The sequence below is a fragment of the Gossypium arboreum genome, chromosome 10 (assembly GCF_025698485.1).
Source record: "Gossypium arboreum isolate Shixiya-1 chromosome 10, ASM2569848v2, whole genome shotgun sequence".
Lineage (NCBI taxonomy): Eukaryota > Viridiplantae > Streptophyta > Magnoliopsida > Malvales > Malvaceae > Gossypium > Gossypium arboreum.
Window position 1 is genome coordinate 30,336,876 of NC_069079.1, and position 14,156 is coordinate 30,351,031.

General features: G+C 38.1%; 1 non-coding gene across 1 annotated transcript; it reads right to left on the reverse strand.

Moving 5' to 3' along the window:
- Positions 1-13,791: 13,791 nt before the first annotated feature.
- LOC128283075 (small nucleolar RNA R71) lies at positions 13,792-13,898 on the reverse strand. The gene has a single exon (XR_008273417.1). It is a non-coding gene; the product is annotated as a small nucleolar RNA R71 (small nucleolar RNA).
- Between the last annotated feature and the right edge of the window lie 258 nt (positions 13,899-14,156).

The window sequence follows — 14,156 nt, forward strand, 5'->3', positions numbered from 1 at the left end:
CCACAAATCTTACATCAAAATATTTATTTTATGATTATTATGATGCCTAGAATATGAGTATATGCATTTGTTAAAGTTTCATGAAGAAATTCTAAGTATAAGGTGTCCAATTAGAAATTAGGGACTAAATTGAATAAATTGCAAAACTTGGATTTTAGAAGCAATTTGTATGAAATTGCCTTAGATTATGAATTAGAAGGTCTTGGAGAGCAATTTTCCCAAATTCTAAATTTTTGGATAAAAAAGGGCTTGCATGGATGAAATTTCAAAGAAAGGGCTTAAGGGCATTTTGCTCATTTGGCTTTTAAGTGAAATAAAATGGGAAAAATCAACCAAAAATCAGCCATTTTCTCCTTCATATAGCTGAAAATTTGGAGGTTCTCCATAGCTAGGGTTTCAAGCTTTCCAAGCTCAATAGTAAGTGCTCCCAAGCCCCATTTTTTATGCTATTTGTATTTTTGAAATCCCGGTAGCTTGCTCTCTTCATTTCTACCCGTATTTCATGCTAGGGTTCTTGTTTAAAAATTTACCCATGCATGATTTAATTGTATTTTGATGGATTATGGAGGAATATGAAAGATTAATGTGTGTTAAACATCTTTTTCTAGTTGATTTTCATGAGAAACACTTATAAGGACCATTTTGCAAAAGATGTAAATGTGTGGTAGAAATGAGAAAATAATGGATACTGTGGGCTACCATAAGAAGGAAAAGTGTTTGTCTAGGCTTGGGTGAGATAGAAATTGCATGTGTTTTATTATACGAGCCTAGGGACTAAATTGTAAAAATGACAAAGGTTGGGAGAAAAAATGGCCATTTGGACCGAGGGTGAGAATTAGACTTCAAATGTATAATGTAGTGTATTAATGAGTTAATTTTGTTGATATAGACCTCGAGGAACAAATTCTGGAGGTCGATCGAGGTAAACGCAAGGTTTCGAAGTAACCGAAACACAATCCCAAAAAGAATACCAGGTAAGTTCGAATAACTTAAAGTAAACCCCTAATATGCATAATTATATGATTTATGAATGCATCATGATTGCATTTATTATTGGCATGAAATATCATTGAAATGCATATTTGATGATAACATGTGAAAAATGTCTCGGTTAAGGTTGAAAAAGGGAATTCGATGGACAAACCCTGTTTGACATGTGAACTAAGATCCTGCATGTGTTGCAGTAAGGATTTAGCCCAGACGGATAATCCGTGATCTCAAGTATGAAAAGGATCTAGCCCAGACGGGTGTTCCTTGAATGATCAAGCTTCCCGAATAATATGTGTGCATTATGGATTTAGCCCGGACAGGTAATCCGATTAGGGTCTGAATTTAGCCTAGACAGGTAATTCAGATCCGAGCTTATTAAGGGTGTTTTATCATCATAAGGGATTTAGCCTAGATTGGTAATCCCGACATCACGTTATGAGTTCATGATATGGGGCATTTAGCCTGGACTGGTAATCCTGCCATGAGATGAGAGGTTCGCGGGAGCGCATATATGTGAAATGATCATTCGTAAGAATTAACGGATAATGGGTATTCCATCGAGATTTCCTAGAAACTCAACGAGATTAACATGGGATATATATATGTGAATGAAATGTTGAATGATGAGCTCATCTAGTTAAATTACATGATACATGATTATGTGACTAACTCATTGATTGAGTGCATGTAATAGGAAATCATTTCATAATGGATGATTTCATGAATTAAGTATGGATGTATGCTAATTACTCGGTAAGTTTACTTTCCAGTTATTCGAGCTTACTAAGCATGAAAATGCTTACCCCTCTTTTTTTCCCTGTCTCACAGAGTTCAAGGACTTATAAGGATTGGAGGACAATTGGAGAGTCGACACACTATCAACTAAACAAGCTTTGGTATAAAGACTTTGTTTATTTTGTTCAATGGCATGTATAGTATTTTTGAGTATTTTGTTATATGTGTCATTTGATTTGCCAAGTAAAGGCATGTAGAAATATGTTTATCTCTTTGTATATGGCTATGAAAATTGGTTTAATTTGAGTAGGCTATGACCTACGATTTTATGCATAGTTTTAATTACAAATGATGGCTTGCTATCAATTGGCAACGAATCACATGAATGAGCCAATTTCGGATGGATTAATGTAACATGGGAACCCATGACACTAAAGAGGAAATAACCATTTATTTATGAAACCAATGATATGAGGTTTCCATACAACTATTTTCATTAAGATTATTTACAAGCGTAAAATTATGTTTTCTCTCAAACTTGGTAACTACTAGGCACAAGTAGTGGGAAGGGGTGACTAAAGGCTTGGAATATAGCCTAATAAAGTCCACATGGTTGGACACACGGGCGTGTCTCTAGGCCGTGTGTGACACACGGTTCCTTTCCACGGCCATGTGTTAAGGTCGTGTGTCCCCTACACTTAAAATTTTAGCTCAAAGTTATACACGAGTAGGCCACACAGGGTGCACCATGGCCGTGTTAAAATGACAATTTCGTCCACGGATAGGCAGCATGGGTGTGTTCCATGGCCGTGTTGATAAGTCAGTGTTGCCCAGGGTTGAAGGGCATGGGCATGCCCCAATATACACGGGCGTGTGAGTCCACATGGCCCACCTACACGGGCGTGTGTCCCTTTATGTTAAGGAAAATTTTCTGAGGAGCCCAAGGTTAAACGAACATGCCCGTATTTGCCCCGCATTGCCTTCCTATATGTTATAGGTCTCGAAGGCCTATACAAGGGACGAGATATTCATGATTAAAAAGTTTTAAATTCAAATGAAATTTTGTGACCCGAGTTAGTATACTGAAAGTGTAAAGTTTCGGTAATGCCTCGAGCCCTGTCCCGGTGTTGGATACGGATTAGGGGTGTTACAAAGTCATTGTACATTTTCACACTACCCCGGTGGATAGACAAACAACCACTATATGTCTCTCGTAAAATCTTTTGAATGAGCTCATTATCCTTGGGTACACAAATTTTGTCTCGGTACATCATACAACCATCGGTACCAATACTAAACTCTGATTCGTTTCCCATCTTACACTGAGCCATTTTTGCTTGCAAGTCCCTATCACCTTTTTGAGCCTTACTAATCTCTTGAAGGAATGTAGGTCTAGCTCTCATCTTGGCTGGAATCAAGCCATCATCAATCACGATCGACTGAGTATTCATAGCCCTCAAGGCGAACAATGATTTCCTACTCAATACATTGGCTACTACATCAGCCTTTCCGGGGTGGTAGTCAATCACCAACTCGTAATCCTTTATCAGCTCTAGCCACTTTTGTTGCTGTAGATTTAACTCTTTCTTAGTCACCAAATACTTGAGGCTTTTATGGTCAGTGAACACTCGACATCTCTCTCCATACAAATGGTATCTTCAAATTTTTAATGTGAAAACGATGGCTACTAGCTCCAAATCATGGGTCGGGTAATTCTTCTCTATTTACTTTAGCTGTCTTGAGGAATAGGCTATTACCTTGCCTTCTTACATAAGCATGCACCCTAACCCATTCAATGATGCATCACTATACACCACAAACTCTTTTCCTGGTTTCGGTTGCACTAAAACTGAGGCTTTGGTCAACAAAGCCTTTAGTTTCTCGAAACTCTGTTGACACTTTTTTGTCCATTCAAACTTGACATCCTTTTGTAACAACCTTATCATTAGAGTAGCTATCATCAAGAATCCTTTAACAAATCGTCTGTAGTACTCAGCTAAGCCTAGAAAGCTTCTGATCTCTAACACATTCTTTGGTGGTTTCCACTCAACAATAGCCGAGATCTTTCTTGGGTCAACTCTAATTCCATCTCCCGATACGATGTGTCCTAGAAATCCTACTTCTTTAAGCCAAAATTCACTCTTATTGAACTTGGCATATAATTGCTTAACTCTCAAGGTTTGTAAAACTGTTCTCAGATGCTCCGCGTGTTCACACTCATCACGTGAGTAAATCAATATGTCGTCGATAAAGACCACCACGAACTTATCAAAATACGGCAGGAAAATGCGGTTCATCAAGTCCATAAATGCTGCAGGGGAATTTGTTAAATCGAAGGGCATAACAAGAAACTCATAGTGCCCATACCTCGTCCTAAATGCAGTTTTTGATACATCTTGCTCCTTAACCCTTAGTTAGTAGTAGCTAGACCTTAAGTCAATCTTAGAAAACACGGTGGCTCCCTTCAACTGATCGAACAAATCATCGATCCTTGGCAAGGGATACTTGTTTTTCACAGCGACCTTGTTGAGCTGTCTGTAATCTATACATAATCTCACCGATCCGTCCTTTTTCTTCACAAATAGCACAGGGGCACCCCACGGAGAAAAACTTGGTCTCGCCAAACCCTTGTCAATTAACTCTTGTAGTTGAACTTTCAACTCCTTTAACTCCGTAGGAGCCATCCTGTATGGAGCAATCAAGATGGGTGCCGAACCAGGCTTTAACTCCGTAGGAGCCATCCTGTATGGAGCAATCAAGATGTGTGCCGAACCAGGGACTAACTCAATTCCAAATTTGGCTTCCCTCGCTGGAGGCAATCCGGGTAATTCCTCTGGAAACACATCTGTGAACTCACATACCGCTAGTACCGACTCAATCTTTAATTCAGATACTTGCGTATTCAACACAAAAGCGAGGTAAGCTTCATACCCTTTTCTCAAAATCTCGCTGCCGAAATGGACGATATCACTACAGGAGAAATGTCTAATTCACCCGTTTCAACCTAAGAACATCCCCATTTTCACATTTCAACTCAATATATTTCCTTCCACAGTCCGCTACAAAACTATGAGAAGTTAACCAATCCATCCCAAGGATTACGTCAAATTTATTAAACGACAATAACATCAAGTTAGCCGGAAAACAATGACCTCTAATCATTAAAGGACAATTTCTACACACTTGGTCAACTAACACATGTTTGCCTAAAGGGTTCAACACTTTTCCAATAAATTCAGTGCAGTCGACTAGCATGTTCATACAGGGTATCAATTCCATACAAATATAAGAGTGAGTAGACCCCGGGTCAATTAAAGCAACAATAGATATCTTGTGGATAGAAAAGGTACCCGTAATCACATCGAAAGACTCTGCCTCTTCTCAGGCATGTATAGCATAAGTCCTTACAGGCGCTCTACCCTCGAACCTCCCAGCAACATCTCTAGGCATACCTCTACTGCTATCCCCAATTCCCGGATTCTTATGTGGTCTACCCCTTGAAGGAGCACTTCTCATCCTCACTTCTTTCTTTTTCTCTTTCTTATCCAACTCGGGACAGTTACGAATAAAATGGTCCAACAACTCACATTTAAAGCAGCTTCTGGTCTATTCGGGTGAGCACTACCAACACTCACGATCAAAGTAGTTTGAGCTTTCGACGTCGTGTGTTGCTTGTTCTTCTTTCTACCAAAAAACTCCACTGAAGCATTCGATCGGGTAGTGAATTCTCTCAACCTTTTAGATGATGACTCGATGTCAGGTTTTCTCTTCTCTTTGGCCAATTCCTCGGCCTTACATGCTCTCTCCACTAGCACCACAAATTCCCTCAATTTTAAGATGCCAACTAATAATCGAATGTCTTCATTCAATCCATCTTCAAATCCCTTGCACATGATAGCTTCAGTAGATACGCACCCCCTAGCATATTTGCTGAGAGTCACGAACTCATGCTCATACTCTGTTACTGTCATTCGGCTTTGCTTTAGTTCGAGAAATTCTTTCCTTTTTTGGTCAATAAACCTTTGGCTAATATACTTTTTATGGAACTCTTCTAGGAAAAATTCCCAAGTTACTCTCTCTCGGTACCACTGACACGAAAGTAGTGTACCATTGATAGGCCGAGTCTTGTAGGAGTAACATCACATATTTCATGCACTCCTCAGGCATGCACAATAACTCATCAAATACCCTAATGGTATTTTCCAACCATAACTCTGCTCTTTCTGGGTCATCATCAATATTAGCCCGAAATTCCTTGGCCCATTGTTTACGGATTCTGTCCACTAGAGGTTTCTCTCTTCTAGTCATCTCTACTCCTTGAGGAGCTATATGAATGGGTTATGGAATTGGGGGGATAGGGGAGATGGAATATTAAGGATTCGCACGAACGAAATCTGAATACCACACATCCATCATGTAGAGGTAAGCTTCTCTAGCCCCTCCCCATGACTCATTGTCACGGGCCCACTATCCACTGGCGCGGTCTCTTCTACAGGAGCCCGCGCATTATTCTCCATGTCATCCACCATAGTGACGTCCAGATCAATTTACTATATATAAAAACACAATTTATCTCATCAGGAGTTATCATACTATCATTATACAATTATGGCATGTATAGTTAGACTCATACTCACACTAGGTTAGTCCTAGAACTACACCATAGCTCGATACCATTAAATGTAACACCCCACACCCGAGCCCTACGTCGGGACGAGATACGAGGTGTTACCACACTTCATCACATACATACAATCATTTCGATATCATTAAGACTTGGTCAAATTATAAACTTTTTTGAACTTTGTGTAAACTCCTTAATATGGGCCTACAAGGCCCCAAACATCCATTGGAAACCATTCTGGACCAACCCGGGTCCTTTAACTAACTTTAGAAAAATAACTCTTGAAATAGGGCACACACCCGTGTGGAAGGGAAACATGCCCTTGTGGTCATTATAACATGGTCGTGCTGATAGCCCGTGTGACACACACGACCTGAACATCTAGAGACACGCTTGTGTCCCATGCTCGTATGAATTAAATTCTAAATTCGAACCTAAAGGGGTTTTTACACGGCCTGGCACACACCCGTGTCTTAGCCCGTGTCTAAAAACATTGACATTTTGTTTCTGACGTCAGCATCCAATTAGGGGTACACGACCAAGGCACACGCCCATGGCCAGAGGCTGTGTCCTCCACACGGTTGAGACACACGGCCATGTCTCTGTCCGTGTGTTTACTACCATGCATACTGACTTGCAAATTTTACATGCAGGGGACACATGGCCAAGCAACACGCCCATGGGGCTGACTGTGTGTCACACACAGCCTAGACACACTCCCGTGTGTCTACCCATGTAGACAATATAAGGCTATCTACCAAGCCTTTTTTGCCACCCTGTGTAACACCCCAAACTCGGCCCAGACGTTATGGCCGAATCTGACGTGCCACATTGGAGTTGAAAACCCACGTTCCATTTTAGTGTTTTAAAACCATATATTTTGTTGAGTTAACAAAGTGTATGGAAGCCGGGCACCGTAGGTATCTCGAGATGAGGAGGTGAGCCATGAAGGTCGCTAAGTACCAAGCTCTTTGATTGGATCCAATCCTAGACATGCCCACAACCATAGCTACACTTTGTTATATCGAGTTTAAATTTGTTTAAGTGGACGCCTTTGATAAATCGATTAATCGTGGTGTTGAGATATTTTGAAAACAAGTATCGCTTTGAAAACACGCCTTAAGTCTAGCCCATTTGAACAATTATCAACCAGGTTTGAAGTTATTAAAAGTAAAAAATCCCGAGAAGAAATAAAGAAAAGTTAAAATGGCCTTATTACATCCCAAAAATAAATAATAATTAAAGGAAATTAAATGAAAACCAATGCTTATTTAAAGGTCCAAAGCGATCACCGTGGCCACTCAATCCTCCTACCAAGTCCCCACATCAAGGCTCACCTACAAGGTTAAGGAAAGGGGTGAGTTTGAAAACTCAGCAGCAACAAGCCACCTTCAGAGCCCAAAACAATAGCGACTGTTGGGTCTAAGCCCAAAACCAATCTCAAACATGTAATCGGACCATAGCCCTTTTCATATTTCATAATTCATAACACTGGGTCAAGCCTTTTCATATTTCATATTATCGGGCAAGCCTTTATCAGAACAGATGGCCTGTAGGCCCATTTCAATATCACATGTAATGTCAAATGAAATAATGCAACCCATTTGGGGAGACTACTCAACCCACCATCCGCTACTCTCCACCGCACCAACCAACACACCATGTGGGATTAACTCAACCCACCCCGCCATAACTCTCCACCGGCAAAGATAGTCTTTATCATATAACCGAGGCCTAGCTTTTTTAGTAATCGGGCAAAAGCCCTTTTTGTAATCGGGCATAAGCCCTTTTGATCACTAGGGCATAAGCCCTTTAATAATCGGGCATAAGCCCTTTTGATAATCGGGCATAAGCCCTTTTGATAATCGGGCATAAGCCCTTTAATAATCGGGCATAAGCCCTTTTGCACTTCCTCCATCCATATAAAAACCCAACCCAATGCATTTATGAACATCTCATGTGCATATCATACATATCATGTGCATATCATACATGTCATGTGCATATCATACATATCATGTTTATCAAAACCCCATGCATTAAGTTCATATATAAACCCTAGGGGTATAATGGTCATTTTTACCTAAGGGCAAAACGGTCATTCTCATATTATAAGGGTAATCTTGTAATTTTACCAAAAATTAGGGTTTCCATGTTCATTAACAGTTACAAACAATTCATGGGTGCAAACAGTGATTCTGGCCTATTTTTAGCGAAATCGAGTTATTGGGCCTAAAACCCCTAATGGGCCCTACTTAGCCGATTTCGTCATCTAGGCCCATTTAGCCTATATTCCATAATGGTATTAACAGTCTTAACATGCAATTTAACATATTTTCATTTTCTACCAATTTTTACCCAAATGGGCCCGAAAGCCTGTTGATCCCTATTGTAGCCCCTCGAGGCCCAACTTACCGTGAATGCCAAAAATCACGTTGTTACCGTTTCCAATGTTCCTGATCATCATCTCAACGAATCTACTAACTAATGAGCGTCATTGTTCACGAGTCCTCGAAATGCCGTAATTCCTAGCATTTCGCATTTATCACTTTAAGCTTATGAAAAGGGTTCATACACACTTGCTTGGCGATATTCCTCGACGAGATCTCCTACACGATTTCTCCTATAATCCATCGTTAATAATCAGCTTCCCATAATTGAACCAAACCAAAAATCATCTAATACTAATACTTACACATTCGGCCACCATCCATAATGGCCTTAGGAATCTTACCTTTGTCGCGATTGATGACTAGGTCTAGCTACTCCGGTGATCCAAGCTACTCCAAGTCGACACTACACCTTGCTGCTCCTCTACTAAATAAACCACAAAAATATTAAAAGAAGACCCCATAAGGCCTATACCCACATTCGGCCACCTCCCTAAACTAGAGGGGTTTCGGCTTTTGGGTCAGTGAAGAAAAAGTGGTTATGGACCAAAAAGGGTGTTGACAAAAGAGTTGAAAGGCTTTTTAAAATAACAAAAATCGGCTAAAAAGAAAAAGAACAAGTGTATACCTTTATAAAGAAATCGACTTCCTTTGACTCCTTCAGGATTTAGCTTGTTGCTATTCGGTTAGCAATGAAAAGAATGATAGGTTCGGCTTTTACTATAAATGAAAGAGAGGAAGAATGAGAAGTAGAGAGTTTGTGGAAGAAATAACGAAAGAGAAAAGAGAGGGATTAGCTTAAGAACAATCGGCAAGAGGAGAAAGAAAAGAGAAGACGGGAATAGATGAGAGAAGGAAAGAAAATAAAATAAAATAAAAATGAGAGAATTGTTCAGCTTTTGGGGAAAAATAGAAAAGAATATGAGCAAAAAAAAAATAAAAAAAGAGAGATAAGATAAGATTAGAATAAAATAAAATCCTTTTCCAATTTTAATTCCTTCCTTCTCCTTAATTCATGGCCAAAATCAAAGTTTGAATTTAATTCAAACTCCCACCGCTGAGCAAAGCAGCCCCCACTCACCGACTCCTCCCGCACTGGTACCGCTTCAATCCCATACGGTCCTTCCCACGCTGCTCAGCAAAAAGAACACCCTTTTAGCATAGCGCCGATCGAACCTAGGACCTCCAGTTGCCTAGCACGCCGGCCACTAGGACGGGCATTTGTTTTCAATAATATACCGTCACCTTTTATCTTAAAGGTTACTTGATGAAGTCCTGTTCATTTTAAAAATATAACATTAAAACATACCTTCGCTCGACTCGAACCCTGCACCTCCGCCCACCTAGCGCCCACGGCCATGTCACCGCCACCGCACTGTGCTTCCTTCTTTGCTAATATATGGTCACAATAAATTATAAACCTTACCGCTTCAATTCGCCCACTTTAAAAATAAAACAGATTCGTCACAGACGAATCGAACTTGCGCCTCTCCCTATGTCCAACAAGACTGCGCCACTCACGCCACAGTGCTTTTTATGTTAAATTATACCCGCAACTCCTCTTAACCCTTACTCTAGCCACGATCTGCATATTAAAAAAAACCCAAATTATGTGACGCCGTGCCTTGAACCTGTGCTCCTCCCTAGCGTCCTCCTAGCGCCCTTAGCCATCGGGCTGGCTTGCTTCGCTTGTGCTAAAACTCACCCTAATTTATTAATGAAGTCTACCGCCTAGATTCCTTAAGAGGCCAAATTAAAACAAATTTTTTCCTAGAGTTTAAACACCAAAACAACAATAATTTTATAACTATTATCTTCTTTTTTTTTCCATATAATAATAATTATAATAATTTTATTAAAATTTCAAATAGTAATAATGATTTTCATAAAAAAATTTCAAACATACTTACAAAGAATATTTTTCTAATAATAATAATTTTATCTCATAATGCTAATTAAAATTTCATAAAATTTAAAATATCCGTAATAATAAATATAGTAAGAATTTTCCTAGTAGAAAAAATTCTTTCTTAAACGATAATAATTAAAACTTCTTAATTATTCAGGTTTTCTTCTATCCGAATCCCAGACTCAAAGCCCAACTCTTCTAGGCCTAATTTTTGGGGCGTTACACCCTGAAACACCATCTAATGCCAACTAACATATCAAAGTCTATCTTAATATGATTTATCAACCAAACAACCATAGCTAAGGCCTATATACATTTCTTATATTCAACCATGCCAACAATTTCGCATTCATGAAAGACTATCTTGCATTCATATATAAACTTTCAATATTAGCCATTCTCCATGGCCTTATACAAAATGAATCAAATGCTAAAGTAAGCTAACACATGGCCAATTAACAATGACACAAAACTCAAAAGTCAGGTTCCTATACATGCCATAATCAAAATAAAAGATCTAAACTATACCAAGTGCTTCGGATGATAGTGTGACTGGCTTCTCCGATGTAGGTGTAAACTGAAAAATATATAGTATTTTTCCTATATAAATTATCACATTTTTACTTAAATTTGTTGTTAAAACCAATTAATCGTTTAATAAATTAATGAAATATGTGAAAATATGAAAACAGGATATAGAAATTATTAAAATGTGATTTTCTCGCTTTATTATATAGTTTTCATGCATAAAATGGCTTATTTTATATTAATTGAGCATATTATATTTTTATGACATAAAGTGGGCCATGCATGACTAAATTAAATAATAATATATAAAATTATATTTAATAATTCATTTAAAATATTTCATTAATAATTTTGGTTTTAATTAATTTAATTAAGTTGGTAAAATTTAATTCTTTGGTCCTCTAACTTATTGATTTATTTTTGGAAAGGTCTGAGAGCTTTAATTTGATTACAAAACCGTCCAAATGAAGGGCCAAGTCAACCCAAAATTTGGCTGAATATGGAAGTTCATAAACCATCTTTTGGTTTAATTACATAAGGTCCTTAAAGAGTTGAAGAAACCAGAGATTTGCCCAAAGATTTTCTGGTGAATAAGTCTTAGTCCTGAGTTGTTGTGGCACTCAAATTGACCAAGAATCAAGAAAAATCAGCCACATTCCCTCAATTCATGGCCGGCCACCCTTGGAAGGAGTTTTGAAAGATGGACACTCCTATTTTTAGCAAACTAGCTCCAATGCCTCACATATAAATAAGAGCCCATTTCTCACTTTTTCATTCATCCCTTGTCCCCTCATTCATCCCTCAACCATTCATCATTCTTTCCTCTCTCAACTCTCTTAGCCCTCACACCTATCATCATCTTTGCTTAAAGATTTTGAGCAAATTAGCCTCTTAAAGAACCCTTGGTCGGCCACCTCGGAGAGGCATCAGCAAAGGAGCAAAGTGAAGGAACGAAGGAGCTCTCATTAGTCAAAGTCTTGGGTGACAGCCACTCTGAATTGGGTTTAATCTTTCTTACTTTAATTTAATTCAAGAATGTTTGCTATGTCTTTTTTTGTTCTTGTTTACAACAATGATAGCTTAATTTTATTTAAGCTAGGATGATTGCTTTGATTTAATAATAATTATTTGATTCATGCTTATAATATTTATGCCTCAATAAATTATGTTTTGAATTAAAATCAATTCTGTATTTCATTCATACGTGATTGAAATGCACTTGAATTAGCTGAGCGATCCTAACTAGACGACGACCAATGGATGCATAATTGAAATGTGCATGCTCAATTTAGATCCTAACCTAATTAAATTGTAGGTTGTATAACATCCCTAACCAGGCTCTGTTATCTACTTAGTTTATAGATTTTTGTGATTAAACTGTTTCAAACCTAACACATCCCTGTTACCTTGCATGAATATTAAGAAACCCTTAGTAAATAAGGATCAGTAAAATGTGTATTTACTAAGTAAAGGATTTCGAAAGGACCTAACGTGGCTTCCAAACTCGTGAAAGATCGAGTTGCCATGGACTGTTTTTTCGAATATTGATAAGCATGTTGATAATAATTTGAGTTTAATTAAAGTAATTGTCCTAGCTTATTTATGTTATAATTGTTGCTTATTGTGTTGATTCTGCTAAAATCTATTTATGTTATAATTGTTGCTTATGGTGTTAATTTTGCTAAAATCTATCTCATTCATATAGTTTGCATACTTAGGATAAATTGCATTAGGGATCATTGTATTAGTTTCACATACTTAATTTTTCATCACTTCTCAATTATATTGTTTTTATTTATCAAATTGTTAATACACATTTAAAAATTAAGTGACTTAGCACAAATACAATCCCTATGGAGACGATAACTTGATACCTACTTATTACTTGATAATGACTCTGTACACTTTTACAAACCCGAGCGTTACAAGTTTTTGGAGTCATTGCCGGGGATTGTCAACTGTTGCCATAGTTATTTTTTGTGAAATTATTTATTTTCAATTTGGTTATTTCTAACAGTACTAACTTATTCATTTCAATTTTTTAATTTTCTTTTCAAGTGTTTATGAGCATAGATTGGATTATCGATTTACTCCCAGTAGACCCTGAAGTTGAGAGAACTTTTAGAAAAAGAAGACGTGAACAAATAGCTCCGAGACAGAATGAGATGGACCTTGGAAATCAAAATCAAGACCAAGGTAATGAAGCTGAACATGTACTAAATCCTATACTCATTGCCGATGATAGAGATCGATGCATCAGACAATATGCTGTGCCGCTTTTCAATGAGTTAAATCTAGGAATTAAAAGGCTAGATATTGAAGCAACCCAATTCGAATTGAAACCAGTGATGTTTTAAATGCTACAAACGGTGGGCCAATTTAGCGGAATGCCCACAGAAGATCTACATCTCCACCTTCGATTGTTTATGGAAGTGAGTGCTTCATGTAAGATAGCCAGTGTGACTGAAGACGCATTGAGGTTGAAGTTGTTTCCGTACTCGTTGCAAGATTGAGCACGAGCATGGATCAATTCATTGCCACCAAGTTCTATATCTACATTGAAATAATTAGCAGAGATATTTTTTGTTAAGTATTTCCCGCCTAGCAAAAATGCTAAGTTGAGGAACGAGATCACAACTTTCCAACAATTAGATGAAGAGTCCTTGTATGAGGCTTGCGAGCGATTCAAGGAGTTACTTCATAAGTTTCCTTATCATGGGATTCCTCATTGTATCCAATTGGAGACATTCTATAATGGTCTCAATGCACATACAAGATTGATGGTAGATGCTTCTGTGAATGGTGCAATTTTGTCTAAGTCTTATAATGAGGCTTATGAGATCATCGGGAGGATCGCGAGCAACAACTATCAATGGTCAACAAATCAAACAACTTCAGGAAGACATGTAGCCGGAGCTCATAAAGTTGATGCTCTCACTTCATTATCAGCTCAGGTATCGTCTATTTCCTCTATGTTAAA